The sequence below is a fragment of the Saccoglossus kowalevskii genome, chromosome 19, assembly GCF_978046115.1.
Source record: "Saccoglossus kowalevskii chromosome 19, keSacKowa6.1, whole genome shotgun sequence".
Classification (NCBI taxonomy): domain Eukaryota; kingdom Metazoa; phylum Hemichordata; class Enteropneusta; family Harrimaniidae; genus Saccoglossus; species Saccoglossus kowalevskii.
Genome location: NC_140659.1, coordinates 23,608,758 through 23,632,821, shown reverse-complemented (window position 1 = coordinate 23,632,821; position 24,064 = coordinate 23,608,758).

Here is a 24,064-nt window from a genome sequence, read left to right as displayed (position 1 = left end):
CATCCTCCAAAAAGAGAACTACCGTCAAATGAACGCACCTATACCACATTATCACGATCACAAATAAATAAATACATACATACATACAGCCACTTACACATAAAGTAAGTGCGTGTCAGTTTGTTCTGACGATAGCAATTATCTCACGTCCTTTGTTTCTTTCTAACCAATACCATATGTGAAGGTGTTAAGGAGACAGGGTTGGACCAGCTGCGAGTGCGAAACAATGGAAAATTGTGTAATAATGTGTGGATTGGTGACGCCAACAACGGCACGTATTTATTTTTGCGAGACATTGTCCTAAAATAACCGAAATCATTTTTGAAACGAAAACTAAGGGTATTGTTTTGTAGAATAATTTCACATGACCGTTCACATTCTTAAAATTGCTTCGTACTTTGCCCGATGTTGTTTTTACGACCAAGCGCCGAGTACAATGCTACAAGGGGCAAGGTACGATCCACAGCACTCTTACGCACCTTGAACGGGAAATGTGCAATATCGCGTACAATATCGGTTTGTCGTATATGAATCACACAACGTACTATATTTATTAATGAAGTGAGCTACACATTCCATTTGATTTGTCATTTACGTGCGTTAATCCTTGAAGTAGTACGAACGTATGCATTTTTGAAAATGAAAATGACAGTCAGCATGTATACTGTAGTTACACATGCGGTAAATAATGATATATGAATGATAATATGTATATGAAAACGAAGCACACGACGTGCTCCACCCAGTGTGATAGTTGGATATATATTTAAAGTCACTTTTCATGGTGTAATGTGAGTTTAATTGCCAAAAACAAAAACAAACTCTGGTCGAAATGGAGAAATGGCACTCAGTTCACACTTATGTTTCCTCTGACGTTCGATTGCTATCGGCGCTCTGTTAAAAGACAAATCCCGTCACTCTATTTTTGTATTCTGCCTGTATCTCTTCAGCAGCAAACATTCTTAAACCTGCACCATGGTTGAATCGACCTCAAACAAGTCTGTGAAGAAGACGAAAGTTGTAGCTAGTCATCCTAAGACAATGGATATGATAGTTGAAGCTATTCAGGCACTGAAAGACCGGAAAGGGACATCAGTACAAGCAATCAAGTCATACATTTTGACTCACCATTCTACTGTCAGCCCGGCTCATATCACATCCAGTCTACGCCGTGCAATTAAATCCGGCATCGAGTCTGGGTTGTTAGTTCGTCCCAAAGATTCTAATGCTAATGGCGTAAATGGTCGTCTCAGAATCGGCAAGCTCCCAGAGAAGCCAAAAAAGAAGGCAGTAACCAAGAAAGCTGTACCAAAGAAAACGTCGACCAAGAAGCCAACACTGAAAGACAAGAAACCCAAGGACAAGAAGGTTACGAAAAAGCCAAAGTCGGACAAGAAGGTTACGAAAAAGCCAAAGTCGGACAAGAAACCACAAGCTAAAAATACCGCCACAAAGAAATCAGAGAAAACTACCACTAAAAAGCCGGCTCAAAAGAAAACACCCAAAAAGGCTTCAAAACCAAAGAAGCCGACAACAAAGAAACACACCACCAAAAAATAAAATGATGTACTTCGCTGCATCCAAACCAAACGGCCCTTTTCAGGGCCACCACATCCTCCAAAAAGAGAACTACCGAAAACAGTACATGTGTCTGTATGACTGTATGTCTCTGTGTATGTATGTATTTTTTTCTTTGCGTCAAACGTGAGTAATCCTAGAAATATACCGTGGCAAAATCCATTGTTTACTACTGTAATTAAAAATACATAAATACATAAATAAATAAATAAATAAATAAATAAATGATAGATAATATATCTACCTACATTCGTGGTTTCACATGTTACGTGATCGCATTCTGATGAATGTACCGAGAGAGGGCGCCCCCATGACAGGTGGTTTGTAAAACGTTATACGCCCATTTATATATGCACTGATTTAAGCGGGACGACAGCGCCTTCATGCGACATTGTTTCGAATATTGTTGTTGTTTACGTGACTGGTTTGGACAAGCTTCAGTACAAATCGGGATTCTGACAAGGTTACGCTCAGCCAATAAGAATTCGTTAATTTCGACCAATCACGGCCACCATATACCGGCCAATCACAATATTAATTCATTCACCAATCAGCTGGCGTGAAGCGCCGGCTAATAGAGTATAAAAATAGAGACTGCACCTTTCAAACATATTCTACTTTATTCTGACATCGAAAAAAGTACTCGTACTCTGTACTCGACATGGCACGTACCAAGCAAACAGCACGTAAATCTACTGGTGGAAAAGCGCCACGAAAACAATTGGCAACAAAGGCTGCTCGCAAGAGCGCACCTGCTACTGGCGGAGTGAAGAAACCACATCGTTACAGGCCTGGCACCGTCGCTCTTCGTGAGATCCGCCGTTACCAGAAAAGTACAGAGCTCCTGATCCGAAAGCTGCCATTCCAGCGTCTGGTTCGAGAAATTGCGCAAGATTTCAAGACCGACCTTCGATTCCAGAGCTCCGCCGTGATGGCCCTACAAGAAGCCAGCGAGGCATACCTAGTAGGTCTTTTCGAAGACACCAACCTGTGTGCCATTCACGCCAAACGTGTAACCATCATGCCCAAAGATATCCAACTTGCCCGTCGCATCCGCGGTGAGCGAGCATAAGTCGTATGCCTAGCATACACAAACCAAAACGGCCCTTTTCAGGGCCACCACATCCTCCAAAAAGAGAACTACCGTCAAATGAACGCACCTATACCACATTATCACGATCACAAATAAATAAATAAATAAATAAATACATACATACATACAGCCACTTACACATAAAGTAAGTGCGTGTCAGTTTGTTCTGACGATAGCAATTATCTCACGTCCTTTGTTTCTTTCTAACCAATACCATATGTGAAGGTGTTAAGGAGACAGGGTTGGACCAGCTGCGAGTGCGAAACAATGGAAAATTATGTAATAATGTGTGGATTGGTGACGCCAACAACGGCACGTATTTATTTTTGCGAGACATTGTCCTAAAACAACCGAAATCATTTTTGAAACGAAAACTAAGGGTATTGTTTTGTAGAATAATTTCACATGACCGTTCACATTCTTAAAATTGCTTCGTACTTTGCCCGATGTTGTTTTTACGACCAAGCGCCGAGTACAATGCTACAAGGGGCAAGGTACGATCCACAGCACTCTTACGCACCTTGAACGGGAAATGTGCAATATCGCGTACAATATCGGTTTGTCGTATATGAATCACACAACGTACTATATTTATTAATGAAGTGAGCTACACATTCCATTTGATTTGTCATTTACGTGCGTTAATCCTTGAAGTAGTACGAACGTATGCATTTTTGAAAATGAAAATGACAGTCAGCATGTATACTGTAGTTACACATGCGGTAAATAATGATATATGAATGATAATATGTATATGAAAACGAAGCACACGACGTGCTCCACCCAGTGTGATAGTTGGATATATATTTAAAGTCACTTTTCATGGTGTAATGTGAGTTTAATTGCCAAAAACAAAAACAAACTCTGGTCGAAATGGAGAAATGGCACTCAGTTCACACTTATGTTTCCTCTGACGTTCGATTGCTATCGGCGCTCTGTTAAAAGACAAATCCCGTCACTCTATTTTTGTATTCTGCCTGTATCTCTTCAGCAGCAAACATTCTTAAACCTGCACCATGGTTGAATCGACCTCAAACAAGTCTGTGAAGAAGACGAAAGTTGTAGCTAGTCATCCTAAGACAATGGATATGATAGTTGAAGCTATTCAGGCACTGAAAGACCGGAAAGGGACATCAGTACAAGCAATCAAGTCATACATTTTGACTCACCATTCTACTGTCAGCCCGGCTCATATCACATCCAGTCTACGCCGTGCAATTAAATCCGGCATCGAGTCTGGGTTGTTAGTTCGTCCCAAAGATTCTAATGCTAATGGCGTAAATGGTCGTCTCAGAATCGGCAAGCTCCCAGAGAAGCCAAAAAAGAAGGCAGTAACCAAGAAAGCTGTACCAAAGAAAACGTCGACCAAGAAGCCAACACTGAAAGACAAGAAACCCAAGGACAAGAAGGTTACGAAAAAGCCAAAGTCGGACAAGAAGGTTACGAAAAAGCCAAAGTCGGACAAGAAACCACAAGCTAAAAATACCGCCACAAAGAAATCAGAGAAAACTACCACTAAAAAGCCGGCTCAAAAGAAAACACCCAAAAAGGCTTCAAAACCAAAGAAGCCGACAACAAAGAAACACACCACCAAAAAATAAAATGATGTACTTCGCTGCATCCAAACCAAACGGCCCTTTTCAGGGCCACCACATCCTCCAAAAAGAGAACTACCGAAAACAGTACGTGTGTCTGTATGACTGTATGTCTCTGTGTATGTATGTATTTTTTTTTGCGTCAAACGTGAGTAATCCTAGAAATATACCGTGGCAAAATCCATTGTTTACTACTGTAATTAAAAATACATAAATAAATAAATAAATAAATAAATGATAGATAATATATCTACCTACATTCGTGGTTTCACATGTTACGTGATCGCATTCTGATGAATGTACCGAGAGAGGGCGCCCCCATGACAGGTGGTTTGTAAAACGTTATACGCCCATTTATATATGCACTGATTTAAGCGGGACGACAGCGCCTTCATGCGACATTGTTTCGAATATTGTTGTTGTTTACGTGACTGGTTTGGACAAGCTTCAGTACAAATCGGGATTCTGACAAGGTTACGCTCAGCCAATAAGAATTCGTTAATTTCGACCAATCACGGCCACCATATACCGGCCAATCACAATATTAATTCATTCACCAATCAGCTGGCGTGAAGCGCCGGCTAATAGAGTATAAAAATAGAGACTGCACCTTTCAAACATATTCTACTTTATTCTGACATCGAAAAAAGTACTCGTACTCTGTACTCGACATGGCACGTACCAAGCAAACAGCACGTAAATCTACTGGTGGAAAAGCGCCACGAAAACAATTGGCAACAAAGGCTGCTCGCAAGAGCGCACCTGCTACTGGCGGAGTGAAGAAACCACATCGTTACAGGCCTGGCACCGTCGCTCTTCGTGAGATCCGCCGTTACCAGAAAAGTACAGAGCTCCTGATCCGAAAGCTGCCATTCCAGCGTCTGGTTCGAGAAATTGCGCAAGATTTCAAGACCGACCTTCGATTCCAGAGCTCCGCCGTGATGGCCCTACAAGAAGCCAGCGAGGCATACCTAGTAGGTCTTTTCGAAGACACCAACCTGTGTGCCATTCACGCCAAACGTGTAACCATCATGCCCAAAGATATCCAACTTGCCCGTCGCATCCGCGGTGAGCGAGCATAAGTCGTATGCCTAGCATACACAAACCAAAACGGCCCTTTTCAGGGCCACCACATCCTCCAAAAAGAGAACTACCGTCCAATGAACGCACCTATACCACATTATCACGATCACAAATAAATAAATAAATAAATACATACATACATACATACAGCCACTTACACATAAAGTAAGTGCGTGTCTAGTTTGTTCTGACGATAGCAATTATCTCACGTCCTTTGTTTCTTTCTAACCAATACCATATGTGAAGGTGTTAAGGAGACAGGGTTGGACCAGCTGCGAGTGCGAAACAATGGAAAATTATGTAATAATGTGTGGATTGGTGACGCCAACAACGGCACGTATTTATTTTTGCGAGACATTGTCCTAAAACAACCGAAATCATTTTTGAAACGAAAACTAAGGGTATTGTTTTGTAGAATAATTTCACATGACCGTTCACATTCTTAAAATTGCTTCGTACTTTGCCCGATGTTGTTTTTACGACCAAGAGCCGAGTACAATGCTACAAGGGGCAAGGTACGATCCACAGCACTCTTACGCACCTTGAACGGGAAATGTGCAATATCGCGTACAATATCGGTTTGTCGTATATGAATCACACAACGTACTATATTTATTAATGAAGTGAGCTACACATTCCATTTGATTTGTCATTTACGTGCGTTAATCCTTGAAGTAGTACGAACGTATGCATTTTTGAAAATGAAAATGACAGTCAGCATGTATACTGTAGTTACACATGCGGTAAATAATGATATATGAATGATAATATGTATATGAAAACGAAGCACACGACGTGCTCCACCCAGTGTGATAGTTGGATATATATTTAAAGTCACTTTTCATGGTGTAATGTGAGTTTAATTGCCAAAAACAAAAACAAACTCTGGTCGAAATGGAGAAATGGCACTCAGTTCACACTTATGTTTCCTCTGACGTTCGATTGCTATCGGCGCTCTGTTAAAAGACAAATCCCGTCACTCTATTTTTGTATTCTGCCTGTATCTCTTCAGCAGCAAACATTCTTAAACCTGCACCATGGTTGAATCGACCTCAAACAAGTCTGTGAAGAAGACGAAAGTTGTAGCTAGTCATCCTAAGACAATGGATATGATAGTTGAAGCTATTCAGGCACTGAAAGACCGGAAAGGGACATCAGTACAAGCAATCAAGTCATACATTTTGACTCACCATTCTACTGTCAGCCCGGCTCATATCACATCCAGTCTACGCCGTGCAATTAAATCCGGCATCGAGTCTGGGTTGTTAGTTCGTCCCAAAGATTCTAATGCTAATGGCGTAAATGGTCGTCTCAGAATCGGCAAGCTCCCAGAGAAGCCAAAAAAGAAGGCAGTAACCAAGAAAGCTGTACCAAAGAAAACGTCGACCAAGAAGCCAACACTGAAAGACAAGAAACCCAAGGACAAGAAGGTTACGAAAAAGCCAAAGTCGGACAAGAAGGTTACGAAAAAGCCAAAGTCGGACAAGAAACCACAAGCTAAAAATACCGCCACAAAGAAATCAGAGAAAACTACCACTAAAAAGCCGGCTCAAAAGAAAACACCCAAAAAGGCTTCAAAACCAAAGAAGCCGACAACAAAGAAACACACCACCAAAAAATAAAATGATGTACTTCGCTGCATCCAAACCAAACGGCCCTTTTCAGGGCCACCACATCCTCCAAAAAGAGAACTACCGAAAACAGTACGTGTGTCTGTATGACTGTATGTCTCTGTGTATGTATGTATTTTTTTTTGCGTCAAACGTGAGTAATCCTAGAAATATACCGTGGCAAAATCCATTGTTTACTACTGTAATTAAAAATACATAAATAAATAAATAAATAAATAAATGATAGATAATATATCTACCTACATTCGTGGTTTCACATGTTACGTGATCGCATTCTGATGAATGTACCGAGAGAGGGCGCCCCCATGACAGGTGGTTTGTAAAACGTTATACGCCCATTTATATATGCACTGATTTAAGCGGGACGACAGCGCCTTCATGCGACATTGTTTCGAATATTGTTGTTGTTTACGTGACTGGTTTGGACAAGCTTCAGTACAAATCGGGATTCTGACAAGGTTACGCTCAGCCAATAAGAATTCGTTAATTTCGACCAATCACGGCCACCATATACCGGCCAATCACAATATTAATTCATTCACCAATCAGCTGGCGTGAAGCGCCGGCTAATAGAGTATAAAAATAGAGACTGCACCTTTCAAACATATTCTACTTTATTCTGACATCGAAAAAAGTACTCGTACTCTGTACTCGACATGGCACGTACCAAGCAAACAGCACGTAAATCTACTGGTGGAAAAGCGCCACGAAAACAATTGGCAACAAAGGCTGCTCGCAAGAGCGCACCTGCTACTGGCGGAGTGAAGAAACCACATCGTTACAGGCCTGGCACCGTCGCTCTTCGTGAGATCCGCCGTTACCAGAAAAGTACAGAGCTCCTGATCCGAAAGCTGCCATTCCAGCGTCTGGTTCGAGAAATTGCGCAAGATTTCAAGACCGACCTTCGATTCCAGAGCTCCGCCGTGATGGCCCTACAAGAAGCCAGCGAGGCATACCTAGTAGGTCTTTTCGAAGACACCAACCTGTGTGCCATTCACGCCAAACGTGTAACCATCATGCCCAAAGATATCCAACTTGCCCGTCGCATCCGCGGTGAGCGAGCATAAGTCGTATGCCTAGCATACACAAACCAAAACGGCCCTTTTCAGGGCCACCACATCCTCCAAAAAGAGAACTACCGTCCAATGAACGCACCTATACCACATTATCACGATCACAAATAAATAAATAAATAAATACATACATACATACATACAGCCACTTACACATAAAGTAAGTGCGTGTCTAGTTTGTTCTGACGATAGCAATTATCTCACGTCCTTTGTTTCTTTCTAACCAATACCATATGTGAAGGTGTTAAGGAGACAGGGTTGGACCAGCTGCGAGTGCGAAACAATGGAAAATTATGTAATAATGTGTGGATTGGTGACGCCAACAACGGCACGTATTTATTTTTGCGAGACATTGTCCTAAAACAACCGAAATCATTTTTGAAACGAAAACTAAGGGTATTGTTTTGTAGAATAATTTCACATGACCGTTCACATTCTTAAAATTGCTTCGTACTTTGCCCGATGTTGTTTTTACGACCAAGAGCCGAGTACAATGCTACAAGGGGCAAGGTACGATCCACAGCACTCTTACGCACCTTGAACGGGAAATGTGCAATATCGCGTACAATATCGGTTTGTCGTATATGAATCACACAACGTACTATATTTATTAATGAAGTGAGCTACACATTCCATTTGATTTGTCATTTACGTGCGTTAATCCTTGAAGTAGTACGAACGTATGCATTTTTGAAAATGAAAATGACAGTCAGCATGTATACTGTAGTTACACATGCGGTAAATAATGATATATGAATGATAATATGTATATGAAAACGAAGCACACGACGTGCTCCACCCAGTGTGATAGTTGGATATATATTTAAAGTCACTTTTCATGGTGTAATGTGAGTTTAATTGCCAAAAACAAAAACAAACTCTGGTCGAAATGGAGAAATGGCACTCAGTTCACACTTATGTTTCCTCTGACGTTCGATTGCTATCGGCGCTCTGTTAAAAGACAAATCCCGTCACTCTATTTTTGTATTCTGCCTGTATCTCTTCAGCAGCAAACATTCTTAAACCTGCACCATGGTTGAATCGACCTCAAACAAGTCTGTGAAGAAGACGAAAGTTGTAGCTAGTCATCCTAAGACAATGGATATGATAGTTGAAGCTATTCAGGCACTGAAAGACCGGAAAGGGACATCAGTACAAGCAATCAAGTCATACATTTTGACTCACCATTCTACTGTCAGCCCGGCTCATATCACATCCAGTCTACGCCGTGCAATTAAATCCGGCATCGAGTCTGGGTTGTTAGTTCGTCCCAAAGATTCTAATGCTAATGGCGTAAATGGTCGTCTCAGAATCGGCAAGCTCCCAGAGAAGCCAAAAAAGAAGGCAGTAACCAAGAAAGCTGTACCAAAGAAAACGTCGACCAAGAAGCCAACACTGAAAGACAAGAAACCCAAGGACAAGAAGGTTACGAAAAAGCCAAAGTCAGACAAGAAGGTTACGAAAAAGCCAAAGTCGGACAAGAAACCACAAGCTAAAAATACCGCCACAAAGAAATCAGAGAAAACTACCACTAAAAAGCCGGCTCAAAAGAAAACACCCAAAAAGGCTTCAAAACGAAAGAAGCCGACAACAAAGAAACACACCACCAAAAAATAAAATGATGTACTTCGCTGCATCCAAACCAAACGGCCCTTTTCAGGGCCACCACATCCTCCAAAAAGAGAACTACCGAAAACAGTACGTGTGTCTGTATGACTGTATGTCTCTGTGTATGTATGTATTTTTTTTTTGCGTCAAACGTGAGTAATCCTAGAAATATACCGTGGCAAAATCCATTGTTTACTACTGTAATTAAAAATACATAAATAAATAAATAAATGATAGATAATATATCTACCTACATTCGTGGTTTCACATGTTACGTGATCGCATTCTGATGAATGTACCGAGAGAGGGCGCCCCATGACAGGTGGTTTGTAAAACGTTATACGCCCATTTATATATGCACTGATTTAAGCGGGATGACAGCGCCTTCATGCGACATTGTTTCGAATATTGTTGTTGTTTACGTGACTGGTTTGGACAAGCTTCAGTACAAATCGGGATTCTGACAAGGTTACGCTCAGCCAATAAGAATTCGTTAATTTCGACCAATCACGACCACCATATACCGGCCAATCACAATATTAATTCATTCACCAATCAGCTGGCGTGAAGCGCCGGCTAATAGAGTATAAAAATAGAGACTGCACCTTTCAAACATATTCTACTTTATTCTGACATCGAAAAAAGTACTCGTACTCTGTACTCGACATGGCACGTACCAAGCAAACAGCACGTAAATCTACTGGTGGAAAAGCGCCACGAAAACAATTGGCAACAAAGGCTGCTCGCAAGAGCGCACCTGCTACTGGCGGAGTGAAGAAACCACATCGTTACAGGCCTGGCACCGTCGCTCTTCGTGAGATCCGCCGTTACCAGAAAAGTACAGAGCTCCTGATCCGAAAGCTGCCATTCCAGCGTCTGGTTCGAGAAATTGCGCAAGATTTCAAGACCGACCTTCGATTCCAGAGCTCCGCCGTGATGGCCCTACAAGAAGCCAGCGAGGCATACCTAGTAGGTCTTTTCGAAGACACCAACCTGTGTGCCATTCACGCCAAACGTGTAACCATCATGCCCAAAGATATCCAACTTGCCCGTCGCATCCGCGGTGAGCGAGCATAAGTCGTATGTCTAGCATACACAAACCAAAACGGCCCTTTTCAGGGCCACCACATCCTCCAAAAAGAGAACTACCGTCAAATGAACGCACCTATACCACATTATCACGATCACAAATAAATACATACATACATACATACATACATACATACATACATACATACAGCCACTTACACATAAAGTAAGTGCGTGTCAGTTTGTTCTGACGATAGCAATTATCTCACGTCCTTTGTTTCTTTCTAACCAATACCATATGTGAAGGTGTTAAGGAGACAGGGTTGGACCAGCTGCGAGTGCGAAACAATGGAAAATTATGTAATAATGTGTGGATTGGTGACGCCAACAACGGCACGTATTTATTTTTGCGAGACATTGTCCTAAAACAACCGAAATCATTTTTGAAACGAAAACTAAGGGTATTGTTTTGTAGAATAATTTCACATGACCGTTCACATTCTTAAAATTGCTTCGTACTTTGCCCGATGTTGTTTTTACGACCAAGCGCCGAGTACAATGCTACAAGGGGCAAGGTACGATCCACAGCACTCTTACGCACCTTGAACGGGAAATGTGCAATATCGCGTACAATATCGGTTTGTCGTATATGAATCACACAACGTACTATATTTATTAATGAAGTGAGCTACACATTCCATTTGATTTGTCATTTACGTGCGTTAATCCTTGAAGTAGTACGAACGTATGCATTTTTGAAAATGAAAATGACAGTCAGCATGTATACTGTAGTTACACATGCGGTAAATAATGATATATGAATGATAATATGTATATGAAAACGAAGCACACGACGTGCTCCACCCAGTGTGATAGTTGGATATATATTTAAAGTCACTTTTCATGGTGTAATGTGAGTTTAATTGCCAAAAACAAAAACAAACTCTGGTCGAAATGGAGAAATGGCACTCAGTTCACACTTATGTTTCCTCTGACGTTCGATTGCTATCGGCGCTCTGTTAAAAGACAAATCCCGTCACTCTATTTTTGTATTCTGCCTGTATCTCTTCAGCAGCAAACATTCTTAAACCTGCACCATGGTTGAATCGACCTCAAACAAGTCTGTGAAGAAGACGAAAGTTGTAGCTAGTCATCCTAAGACAATGGATATGATAGTTGAAGCTATTCAGGCACTGAAAGACCGGAAAGGGACATCAGTACAAGCAATCAAGTCATACATTTTGACTCACCATTCTACTGTCAGCCCGGCTCATATCACATCCAGTCTACGCCGTGCAATTAAATCCGGCATCGAGTCTGGGTTGTTAGTTCGTCCCAAAGATTCTAATGCTAATGGCGTAAATGGTCGTCTCAGAATCGGCAAGCTCCCAGAGAAGCCAAAAAAGAAGGCAGTAACCAAGAAAGCTGTACCAAAGAAAACGTCGACCAAGAAGCCAACACTGAAAGACAAGAAACCCAAGGACAAGAAGGTTACGAAAAAGCCAAAGTCGGACAAGAAGGTTACGAAAAAGCCAAAGTCGGACAAGAAACCACAAGCTAAAAATACCGCCACAAAGAAATCAGAGAAAACTACCACTAAAAAGCCGGCTCAAAAGAAAACACCCAAAAAGGCTTCAAAACCAAAGAAGCCGACAACAAAGAAACACACCACCAAAAAATAAAATGATGTACTTCGCTGCATCCAAACCAAACGGCCCTTTTCAGGGCCACCACATCCTCCAAAAAGAGAACTACCGAAAACAGTACGTGTGTCTGTATGACTGTATGTCTCTGTGTATGTATGTATTTTTTTTTTGCGTCAAACGTGAGTAATCCTAGAAATATACCGTGGCAAAATCCATTGTTTACTACTGTAATTAAAAATACATAAATAAATAAATAAATGATAGATAATATATCTACCTACATTCGTGGTTTCACATGTTACGTGATCGCATTCTGATGAATGTACCGAGAGAGGGCGCCCCCATGACAGGTGGTTTGTAAAACGTTATACGCCCATTTATATATGCACTGATTTAAGCGGGATGACAGCGCCTTCATGCGACATTGTTTCGAATATTGTTGTTGTTTACGTGACTGGTTTGGACAAGCTTCAGTACAAATCGGGATTCTGACAAGGTTACGCTCAGCCAATAAGAATTCGTTAATTTCGACCAATCACGGCCACCATATACCGGCCAATCACAATATTAATTCATTCACCAATCAGCTGGCGTGAAGCGCCGGCTAATAGAGTATAAAAATAGAGACTGCACCTTTCAAACATATTCTACTTTATTCTGACATCGAAAAAAGTACTCGTACTCTGTACTCGACATGGCACGTACCAAGCAAACAGCACGTAAATCTACTGGTGGAAAAGCGCCACGAAAACAATTGGCAACAAAGGCTGCTCGCAAGAGCGCACCTGCTACTGGCGGAGTGAAGAAACCACATCGTTACAGGCCTGGCACCGTCGCTCTTCGTGAGATCCGCCGTTACCAGAAAAGTACAGAGCTCCTGATCCGAAAGCTGCCATTCCAGCGTCTGGTTCGAGAAATTGCGCAAGATTTCAAGACCGACCTTCGATTCCAGAGCTCCGCCGTGATGGCCCTACAAGAAGCCAGCGAGGCATACCTAGTAGGTCTTTTCGAAGACAGCAACCTGTGTGCCATTCACGCCAAACGTGTAACCATCATGCCCAAAGATATCCAACTTGCCCGTCGCATCCGCGGTGAGCGAGCATAAGTCGTATGCCTAGCATACACAAACCAAAACGGCCCTTTTCAGGGCCACCACATCCTCCAAAAAGAGAACTACCGTCAAATGAACGCACCTATACCACATTATCACGATCACAAATAAATACATACATACATACAGCCACTTACACATAAAGTAAGTGCGTGTCAGTTTGTTCTGACGATAGCAATTATCTCACGTCCTTTGTTTCTTTCTAACCAATACCATATGTGAAGGTGTTAAGGAGGCAGGGTTGGACCAGCTGCGAGTGCGAAACAATGGAAAATTATGTAATAATGTGTGGATTGGTGACGCCAACAACGGCACGTATTTATTTTTGCGAGACATTGTCCTAAAATAACCGAAATCATTTTTGAAACGAAAACTAAGGGTATTGTTTTGTAGAATAATTTCACATGACCGTTCACATTCTTAAAATTGCTTCGTACTTTGCCCGATGTTGTTTTTACGACCAAGCGCCGAGTACAATGCTACAAGGGGCAAGGTACGATCCACAGCACTCTTACGCACCTTGAACGGGAAATGTGCAATATCGCGTACAATATCGGTTTGTCGTATATGAATCACACAACGTACTATATTTATTAATGAAGTGAGCTACACATTCCATTTGATTTGTCATTTACGTGCGTTAATCCTTGAAGTAGTACGAACGTATGCATTTTTGAAAATGAAAATGACAGTCAGCATGTATACTGTAGTTACACATGCGGTAAATAATGATATATGAATGATAATATGTATATGAAAACGAAGCACACGACGTGCTCCACCCAGTGTGATAGTTGGATATATATTTAAAGTCACTTTTCATGGTGTAATGTGAGTTTAATTGCCAAAAACAAAAACAAACTCTGGTCGAAATGGAGAAATGGCACTCAGTTCACACTTATGTTTCCTCTGACGTTCGATTGCTATCGGCGCTCTGTTAAAAGACAAATCCCGTCACTCTATTTTTGTATTCTGCCTGTATCTCTTCAGCAGCAAACATTCTTAAACCTGCACCATGGTTGAATCGACCTCAAACAAGTCTGTGAAGAAGACGAAAGTTGTAGCTAGTCATCCTAAGACAATGGATATGATAGTTGAAGCTATTCAGGCACTGAAAGACCGGAAAGGGACATCAGTACAAGCAATCAAGTCATACATTTTGACTCACCATTCTACTGTCAGCCCGGCTCATATCACATCCAGTCTACGCCGTGCAATTAAATCCGGCATCGAGTCTGGGTTGTTAGTTCGTCCCAAAGATTCTAATGCTAATGGCGTAAATGGTCGTCTCAGAATCGGCAAGCTCCCAGAGAAGCCAAAAAAGAAGGCAGTAACCAAGAAAGCTGTACCAAAGAAAACGTCGACCAAGAAGCCAACACTGAAAGACAAGAAACCCAAGGACAAGAAGGTTACGAAAAAGCCAAAGTCGGACAAGAAGGTTACGAAAAAGCCAAAGTCGGACAAGAAACCACAAGCTAAAAATACCGCCACAAAGAAATCAGAGAAAACTACCACTAAAAAGCCGGCTCAAAAGAAAACACCCAAAAAGGCTTCAAAACCAAAGAAGCCGACAACAAAGAAACACACCACCAAAAAATAAAATGATGTACTTCGCTGCATCCAAACCAAACGGCCCTTTTCAGGGCCACCACATCCTCCAAAAAGAGAACTACCGAAAACAGTACGTGTGTCTGTATGACTGTATGTCTCTGTGTATGTATGTATTTTTTTTTGCGTCAAACGTGAGTAATCCTAGAAATATACCGTGGCAAAATCCATTGTTTACTACTGTAATTAAAAATACATAAATAAATAAATAAATAAATGATAGATAATATATCTACCTACATTCGTGGTTTCACATGTTACGTGATCGCATTCTGATGAATGTACCGAGAGAGGGCGCCCCCATGACAGGTGGTTTGTAAAACGTTATACGCCCATTTATATATGCACTGATTTAAGCGGGATGACAGCGCCTTCATGCGACATTGTTTCGAATATTGTTGTTGTTTACGTGACTGGTTTGGACAAGCTTCAGTACAAATCGGGATTCTGACAAGGTTACGCTCAGCCAATAAGAATTCGTTAATTTCGACCAATCACGGCCACCATATACCGGCCAATCACAATATTAATTCATTCACCAATCAGCTGGCGTGAAGCGCCGGCTAATAGAGTATAAAAATAGAGACTGCACCTTTCAAACATATTCTACTTTATTCTGACATCGAAAAAAGTACTCGTACTCTGTACTCGACATGGCACGTACCAAGCAAACAGCACGTAAATCTACTGGTGGAAAAGCGCCACGAAAACAATTGGCAACAAAGGCTGCTCGCAAGAGCGCACCTGCTACTGGCGGAGTGAAGAAACCACATCGTTACAGGCCTGGCACCGTCGCTCTTCGTGAGATCCGCCGTTACCAGAAAAGTACAGAGCTCCTGATCCGAAAGCTGCCATTCCAGCGTCTGGTTCGAGAAATTGCGCAAGATTTCAAGACCGACCTTCGATTCCAGAGCTCCGCCGTGATGGCCCTACAAGAAGCCAGCGAGGCATACCTAGTAGGTCTTTTCGAAGACACCAACCTGTGTGCCATTCACGCCAAACGTGTAACCATCATGCCCAAAGATATCCAACTTGCCCGTCGCATCCGCGGTGAGCGAGCATAAGTCGTATGCCTAGCATACACAAACCAAAACGGCCCTTTTCAGGGCCACCACATCCTCCAAAAAGAGAACTACCGTCAAATGAACGCACCTATACCACATTATCACGATCACAAATAAATAAATAAATACATATATACATACATACATACATACATACATACAGCCACTTACACATAAAGTAAGTGCGTGTCAGTTTGTTCTGACGATAGCAATTATCTCACGTCCTTTGTTTCTTTCTAACCAATACCATATGTGAAGGTGTTAAGGAGACAGGGTTGGACCAGCTGCGAGTGCGAAACAATGGAAAATTATGTAATAATGTGTGGATTGGTGACGCCAACAACGGCACGTATTTATTTTTGCGAGACATTGTCCTAAAACAACCGAAATCATTTTTGAAACGAAAACTAAGGGTATTGTTTTGTAGAATAATTTCACATGACCGTTCACATTCTTAAAATTGCTTCGTACTTTGCCCGATGTTGTTTTTACGACCAAGCGCCGAGTACAATGCTACAAGGGGCAAGGTACGATCCACAGCACTCTTACGCACCTTGAACGGGAAATGTGCAATATCGCGTACAATATCGGTTTGTCGTATATGAATCACACAACGTACTATATTTATTAATGAAGTGAGCTACACATTCCATTTGATTTGTCATTTACGTGCGTTAATCCTTGAAGTAGTACGAACGTATGCATTTTTGAAAATGAAAATGACAGTCAGCATGTATACTGTAGTTACACATGCGGTAAATAATGATATATGAATGATAATATGTATATGAAAACGAAGCACACGACGTGCTCCACCCAGTGTGATAGTTGGATATATATTTAAAGTCACTTTTCATGGTGTAATGTGAGTTTAATTGCCAAAAACAAAAACAAACTCTGGTCGAAATGGAGAAATGGCACTCAGTTCACACTTATGTTTCCTCTGACGTTCGATTGCTATCGGCGCTCTGTTAAAAGACAAATCCCGTCACTCTATTTTTGTATTCTGCCTGTATCTCTTCAGCAGCAAACATTCTTAAACCTGCACCATGGTTGAATCGACCTCAAACAAGTCTGTGAAGAAGACGAAAGTTGTAGCTAGTCATCCTAAGACAATGGATATGATAGTTGAAGCTATTCAGGCACTGAAAGACCGGAAAGGGACATCAGTACAAGCAATCAAGTCATACATTTTGACTCACCATTCTACTGTCAGCCCGGCTCATATCACATCCAGTCTACGCCGTGCAATTAAATCCGGCATCGAGTCTGGGTTGTTAGTTCGTCCCAAAGATTCTAATGCTAATGGCGTAAATGGTCGTCTCAGAATCGGCAAGCTCCCAGAGAAGCCAAAAAAGAAGGCAGTAACCAAGAAAGCTGTACCAAAGAAAACGTCGACCAAGAAGCCAACACTGAAAGACAAGAAACCCAAGGACAAGAAGGTTACGAAAAAGCCAAAGTCGGACAAGAAGGTTACGAAAAAGCCAAAGTCGGACAAGAAACCACAAGCTAAAAATACCGCCACAAAGAAATCAGAGAAAACTACCACTAAAAAGCCGGCTCAAAAGAAAACACCCAAAAAGGCTTCAAAACCAAAGAAGCCGACAACAAAGAAACACACCACCAAAAAATAAAATGATGTACTTCGCTGCATCCAAACCAAACGGCCCTTTTCAGGGCCACCACATCCTCCAAAAAGAGAACTACCGAAAACAGTACGTGTGTCTGTATGACTGTATGTCTCTGTGTATGTATGTATTTTTTTTTGCGTCAAACGTGAGTAATCCTAGAAATATACCGTGGCAAAATCCATTGTTTACTACTGTAATTAAAAATACATAAATAAATAAATAAATGATAGATAATATATCTACCTACATTCGTGGTTTCACATGTTACGTGATCGCATTCTGATGAATGTACCGAGAGAGGGCGCCCCCATGACAGGTGGTTTGTAAAACGTTATACGCCCATTTATATATGCACTGATTTAAGCGGGACGACAGCGCCTTCATGCGACATTGTTTCGAATATTGTTGTTGTTTACGTGACTGGTTTGGACAAGCTTCAGTACAAATCGGGATTCTGACAAGGTTACGCTCAGCCAATAAGAATTCGTTAATTTCGACCAATCACGGCCACCATATACCGGCCAATCACAATATTAATTCATTCACCAATCAGCTGGCGTGAAGCGCCGGCTAATAGAGTATAAAAATAGAGACTGCACCTTTCAAACATATTCTACTTTATTCTGACATCGAAAAAAGTACTCGTACTCTGTACTCGACATGGCACGTACCAAGCAAACAGCACGTAAATCTACTGGTGGAAAAGCGCCACGAAAACAATTGGCAACAAAGGCTGCTCGCAAGAGCGCACCTGCTACTGGCGGAGTGAAGAAACCACATCGTTACAGGCCTGGCACCGTCGCTCTTCGTGAGATCCGCCGTTACCAGAAAAGTACAGAGCTCCTGATCCGAAAGCTGCCATTCCAGCGTCTGGTTCGAGAAATTGCGCAAGATTTCAAGACCGACCTTCGATTCCAGAGCTCCGCCGTGATGGCCCTACAAGAAGCCAGCGAGGCATACCTAGTAGGTCTTTTCGAAGACAGCAACCTGTGTGCCATTCACGCCAAACGTGTAACCATCATGCCCAAAGATATCCAACTTGCCCGTCGCATCCGCGGTGAGCGAGCATAAGTCGTATGCCTAGCATACACAAACCAAAACGGCCCTTTTCAGGGCCACCACATCCTCCAAAAAGAGAACTACCGTCAAATGAACGCACCTATACCACATTATCACGATCACAAATAAATAAATACATACATACATACAGCCACTTACACATAAAGTAAGTGCGTGTCAGTTTGTTCTGACGATAGCAATTATCTCACGTCCTTTGTTTCTTTCTAACCAATACCATATGTGAAGGTGTTAAGGAGGCAGGGTTGGACCAGCTGCGAGTGCGAAACAATGGAAAATTATGTAATAATGTGTGGATTGGTGACGCCAACAACGGCACGTATTTATTTTTGCGAGACATTGTCCTAAAATAACCGAAATCATTTTTGAAACGAAAACTAAGGGTATTGTTTTGTAGAATAATTTCACATGACCGTTCACATTCTTAAAATTGCTTCGTACTTTGCCCGATGTTGTTTTTACGACCAAGCGCCGAGTACAATGCTACAAGGGGCAAGGTACGATCCACAGCACTCTTACGCACCTTGAACGGGAAATGTGCAATATCGCGTACAATATCGGTTTGTCGTATATGAATCACACAACGTACTATATTTATTAATGAAGTGAGCTACACATTCCATTTGATTTGTCATTTACGTGCGTTAATCCTTGAAGTAGTACGAACGTATGCATTTTTGAAAATGAAAATGACAGTCAGCATGTATACTGTAGTTACACATGCGGTAAATAATGATATATGAATGATAATATGTATATGAAAACGAAGCACACGACGTGCTCCACCCAGTGTGATAGTTGGATATATATTTAAAGTCACTTTTCATGGTGTAATGTGAGTTTAATTGCCAAAAACAAAAACAAACTCTGGTCGAAATGGAGAAATGGCACTCAGTTCACACTTATGTTTCCTCTGACGTTCGATTGCTATCGGCGCTCTGTTAAAAGACAAATCCCGTCACTCTATTTTTGTATTCTGCCTGTATCTCTTCAGCAGCAAACATTCTTAAACCTGCACCATGGTTGAATCGACCTCAAACAAGTCTGTGAAGAAGACGAAAGTTGTAGCTAGTCATCCTAAGACAATGGATATGATAGTTGAAGCTATTCAGGCACTGAAAGACCGGAAAGGGACATCAGTACAAGCAATCAAGTCATACATTTTGACTCACCATTCTACTGTCAGCCCGGCTCATATCACATCCAGTCTACGCCGTGCAATTAAATCCGGCATCGAGTCTGGGTTGTTAGTTCGTCCCAAAGATTCTAATGCTAATGGCGTAAATGGTCGTCTCAGAATCGGCAAGCTCCCAGAGAAGCCAAAAAAGAAGGCAGTAACCAAGAAAGCTGTACCAAAGAAAACGTCGACCAAGAAGCCAACACTGAAAGACAAGAAACCCAAGGACAAGAAGGTTACGAAAAGCCAAAGTCGGACAAGAAGGTTACGAAAAAGCCAAAGTCGGACAAGAAACCACAAGCTAAAAATACCGCCACAAAGAAATCAGAGAAAACTACCACTAAAAAGCCGGCTCAAAAGAAAACACCCAAAAAGGCTTCAAAACCAAAGAAGCCGACAACAAAGAAACACACCACCAAAAAATAAAATGATGTACTTCGCTGCATCCAAACCAAACGGCCCTTTTCAGGGCCACCACATCCTCCAAAAAGAGAACTACCGAAAACAGTACGTGTGTCTGTATGACTGTATGTCTCTGTGTATGTATGTATTTTTTTTTGCGTCAAACGTGAGTAATCCTAGAAATATACCGTGGCAAAATCCATTGTTTACTACTGTAATTAAAAATACATAAATAAATAAATAAATAAATGATAGATAATATATCTACCTACATTCGTGGTTTCACATGTTACGTGATCGCATTCTGATGAATGTACCGAGAGAGGGCGCCCCCATGACAGGTGGTTTGTAAAACGTTATACGCCCATTTATATATGCACTGATTTAAGCGGGATGACAGCGCCTTCATGCGACATTGTTTCGAATATTGTTGTTGTTTACGTGACTGGTTTGGACAAGCTTCAGTACAAATCGGGATTCTGACAAGGTTACGCTCAGCCAATAAGAATTCGTTAATTTCGACCAATCACGGCCACCATATACCGGCCAATCACAATATTAATTCATTCACCAATCAGCTGGCGTGAAGCGCCGGCTAATAGAGTATAAAAATAGAGACTGCACCTTTCAAACATATTCTACTTTATTCTGACATCGAAAAAAGTACTCGTACTCTGTACTCGACATGGCACGTACCAAGCAAACAGCACGTAAATCTACTGGTGGAAAAGCGCCACGAAAACAATTGGCAACAAAGGCTGCTCGCAAGAGCGCACCTGCTACTGGCGGAGTGAAGAAACCACATCGTTACAGGCCTGGCACCGTCGCTCTTCGTGAGATCCGCCGTTACCAGAAAAGTACAGAGCTCCTGATCCGAAAGCTGCCATTCCAGCGTCTGGTTCGAGAAATTGCGCAAGATTTCAAGACCGACCTTCGATTCCAGAGCTCCGCCGTGATGGCCCTACAAGAAGCCAGCGAGGCATACCTAGTAGGTCTTTTCGAAGACACCAACCTGTGTGCCATTCACGCCAAACGTGTAACCATCATGCCCAAAGATATCCAACTTGCCCGTCGCATCCGCGGTGAGCGAGCATAAGTCGTATGCCTAGCATACACAAACCAAAACGGCCCTTTTCAGGGCCACCACATCCTCCAAAAAGAGAACTACCGTCAAATGAACGCACCTATACCACATTATCACGATCACAAATAAATAAATAAATACATATATACATACAGCCACTTACACATAAAGTAAGTGCGTGTCAGTTTGTTCTGACGATAGCAATTATCTCACGTCCTTTGTTTCTTTCTAACCAATACCATATGTGAAGGTGTTAAGGAGACAGGGTTGGACCAGCTGCGAGTGCGAAACAATGGAAAATTATGTAATAATGTGTGGATTGGTGACGCCGACAACGGCACGTATTTATTTTTGCAAGACATTGTCCTAAAACAACCGAAATCATTTTTGAAACGAAAACTAAGGGTATTGTTTTGTAGAATAATTTCACATGACCGTTCACATTCTTAAAATTGCTTCGTACTTTGCCCGATGTTGTTTTTACGACCAAGCGCCGAGTACAATGCTACAAGGGGCAAGGTACGATCCACAGCACTCTTACGCACCTTGAACGGGAAATGTGCAATATCGCGTACAATATCGGTTTGTCGTATATGAATCACACAACGTACTATATTTATTAATGAAGTGAGCTACACATTCCATTTGATTTGTCATTTACGTGCGTTAATCCTTGAAGTAGTACGAACGTATGCATTTTTGAAAATGAAAATGACAGTCAGCATGTATACTGTAGTTACACATGCGGTAAATAATGATATATGAATGATAATATGTATATGAAAACGAAGCACACGACGTGCTCCACCCAGTGTGATAGTTGGATATATATTTAAAGTCACTTTTCATGGTGTAATGTGAGTTTAATTGCCAAAAACAAAAACAAACTCTGGTCGAAATGGAGAAATGGCACTCAGTTCACACTTATGTTTCCTCTGACGTTCGATTGCTATCGGCGCTCTGTTAAAAGACAAATCCCGTCACTCTATTTTTGTATTCTGCCTGTATCTCTTCAGCAGCAAACATTCTTAAACCTGCACCATGGTTGAATCGACCTCAAACAAGTCTGTGAAGAAGACGAAAGTTGTAGCTAGTCATCCTAAGACAATGGAAATGATAGTTGAAGCTATTCAGGCACTGAAAGACCGGAAAGGGACATCAGTACAAGCAATCAAGTCATACATTTTGACTCACCATTCTACTGTCAGCCCGGCTCATATCACATCCAGTCTACGCCGTGCAATTAAATCCGGCATCGAGTCTGGGTTGTTAGTTCGTCCCAAAGATTCTAATGCTAATGGCGTAAATGGTCGTCTCAGAATCGGCAAGCTCCCAGAGAAGCCAAAAAAGAATGCAGTAACCAAGAAAGCTGTACCAAAGAAAACGTCGACCAAGAAGCCAACACTGAAAGACAAGAAACCCAAGGACAAGAAGGTTACGAAAAAGCCAAAGTCGGACAAGAAGGTTACGAAAAAGCCAAAGTCGGACAAGAAACCACAAGCTAAAAATACCGCCACAAAGAAATCAGAGAAAACTACCACTAAAAAGCCGGCTCAAAAGAAAACACCCAAAAAGGCTTCAAAACCAAAGAAGCCGACAACAAAGAAACACACCACCAAAAAATAAAATGATGTACTTCGCTGCATCCAAACCAAACGGCCCTTTTCAGGGCCACCACATCCTCCAAAAAGAGAACTACCGAAAACAGTACGTGTGTCTGTATGACTGTATGTCTCTGTGTATGTATGTATTTTTTTTTGCGTCAAACGTGAGTAATCCTAGAAATATACCGTGGCAAAATCCATTGTTTACTACTGTAATTAAAAATACATAAATAAATAAATAAATAAATGATAGATAATATATCTACCTACATTCGTGGTTTCACATGTTACGTGATCGCATTCTGATGAATGTACCGAGAGAGGGCGCCCCCATGACAGGTGGTTTGTAAAACGTTATACGCCCATTTATATATGCACTGATTTAAGCGGGATGACAGCGCCTTCATGCGACATTGTTTCGAATATTGTTGTTGTTTACGTGACTGGTTTGGACAAGCTTCAGTACAAATCGGGATTCTGACAAGGTTACGCTCAGCCAATAAGAATTCGTTAATTTCGACCAATCACGGCCACCATATACCGGCCAATCACAATATTAATTCATTCACCAATCAGCTGGCGTGAAGCGCCGGCTAATAGAGTATAAAAATAGAGACTGCACCTTTCAAACATATTCTACTTTATTCTGACATCGAAAAAAGTACTCGTACTCTGTACTCGACATGGCACGTACCAAGCAAACAGCACGTAAATCTACTGGTGGAAAAGCGCCACGAAAACAATTGGCAACAAAGGCTGCTCGCAAGAGCGCACCTGCTACTGGCGGAGTGAAGAAACCACATCGTTACAGGCCTGGCACCGTCGCTCTTCGTGAGATCCGCCGTTACCAGAAAAGTACAGAGCTCCTGATCCGAAAGCTGCCATTCCAGCGTCTGGTTCGAGAAATTGCGCAAGATTTCAAGACCGACCTTCGATTCCAGAGCTCCGCCGTGATGGCCCTACAAGAAGC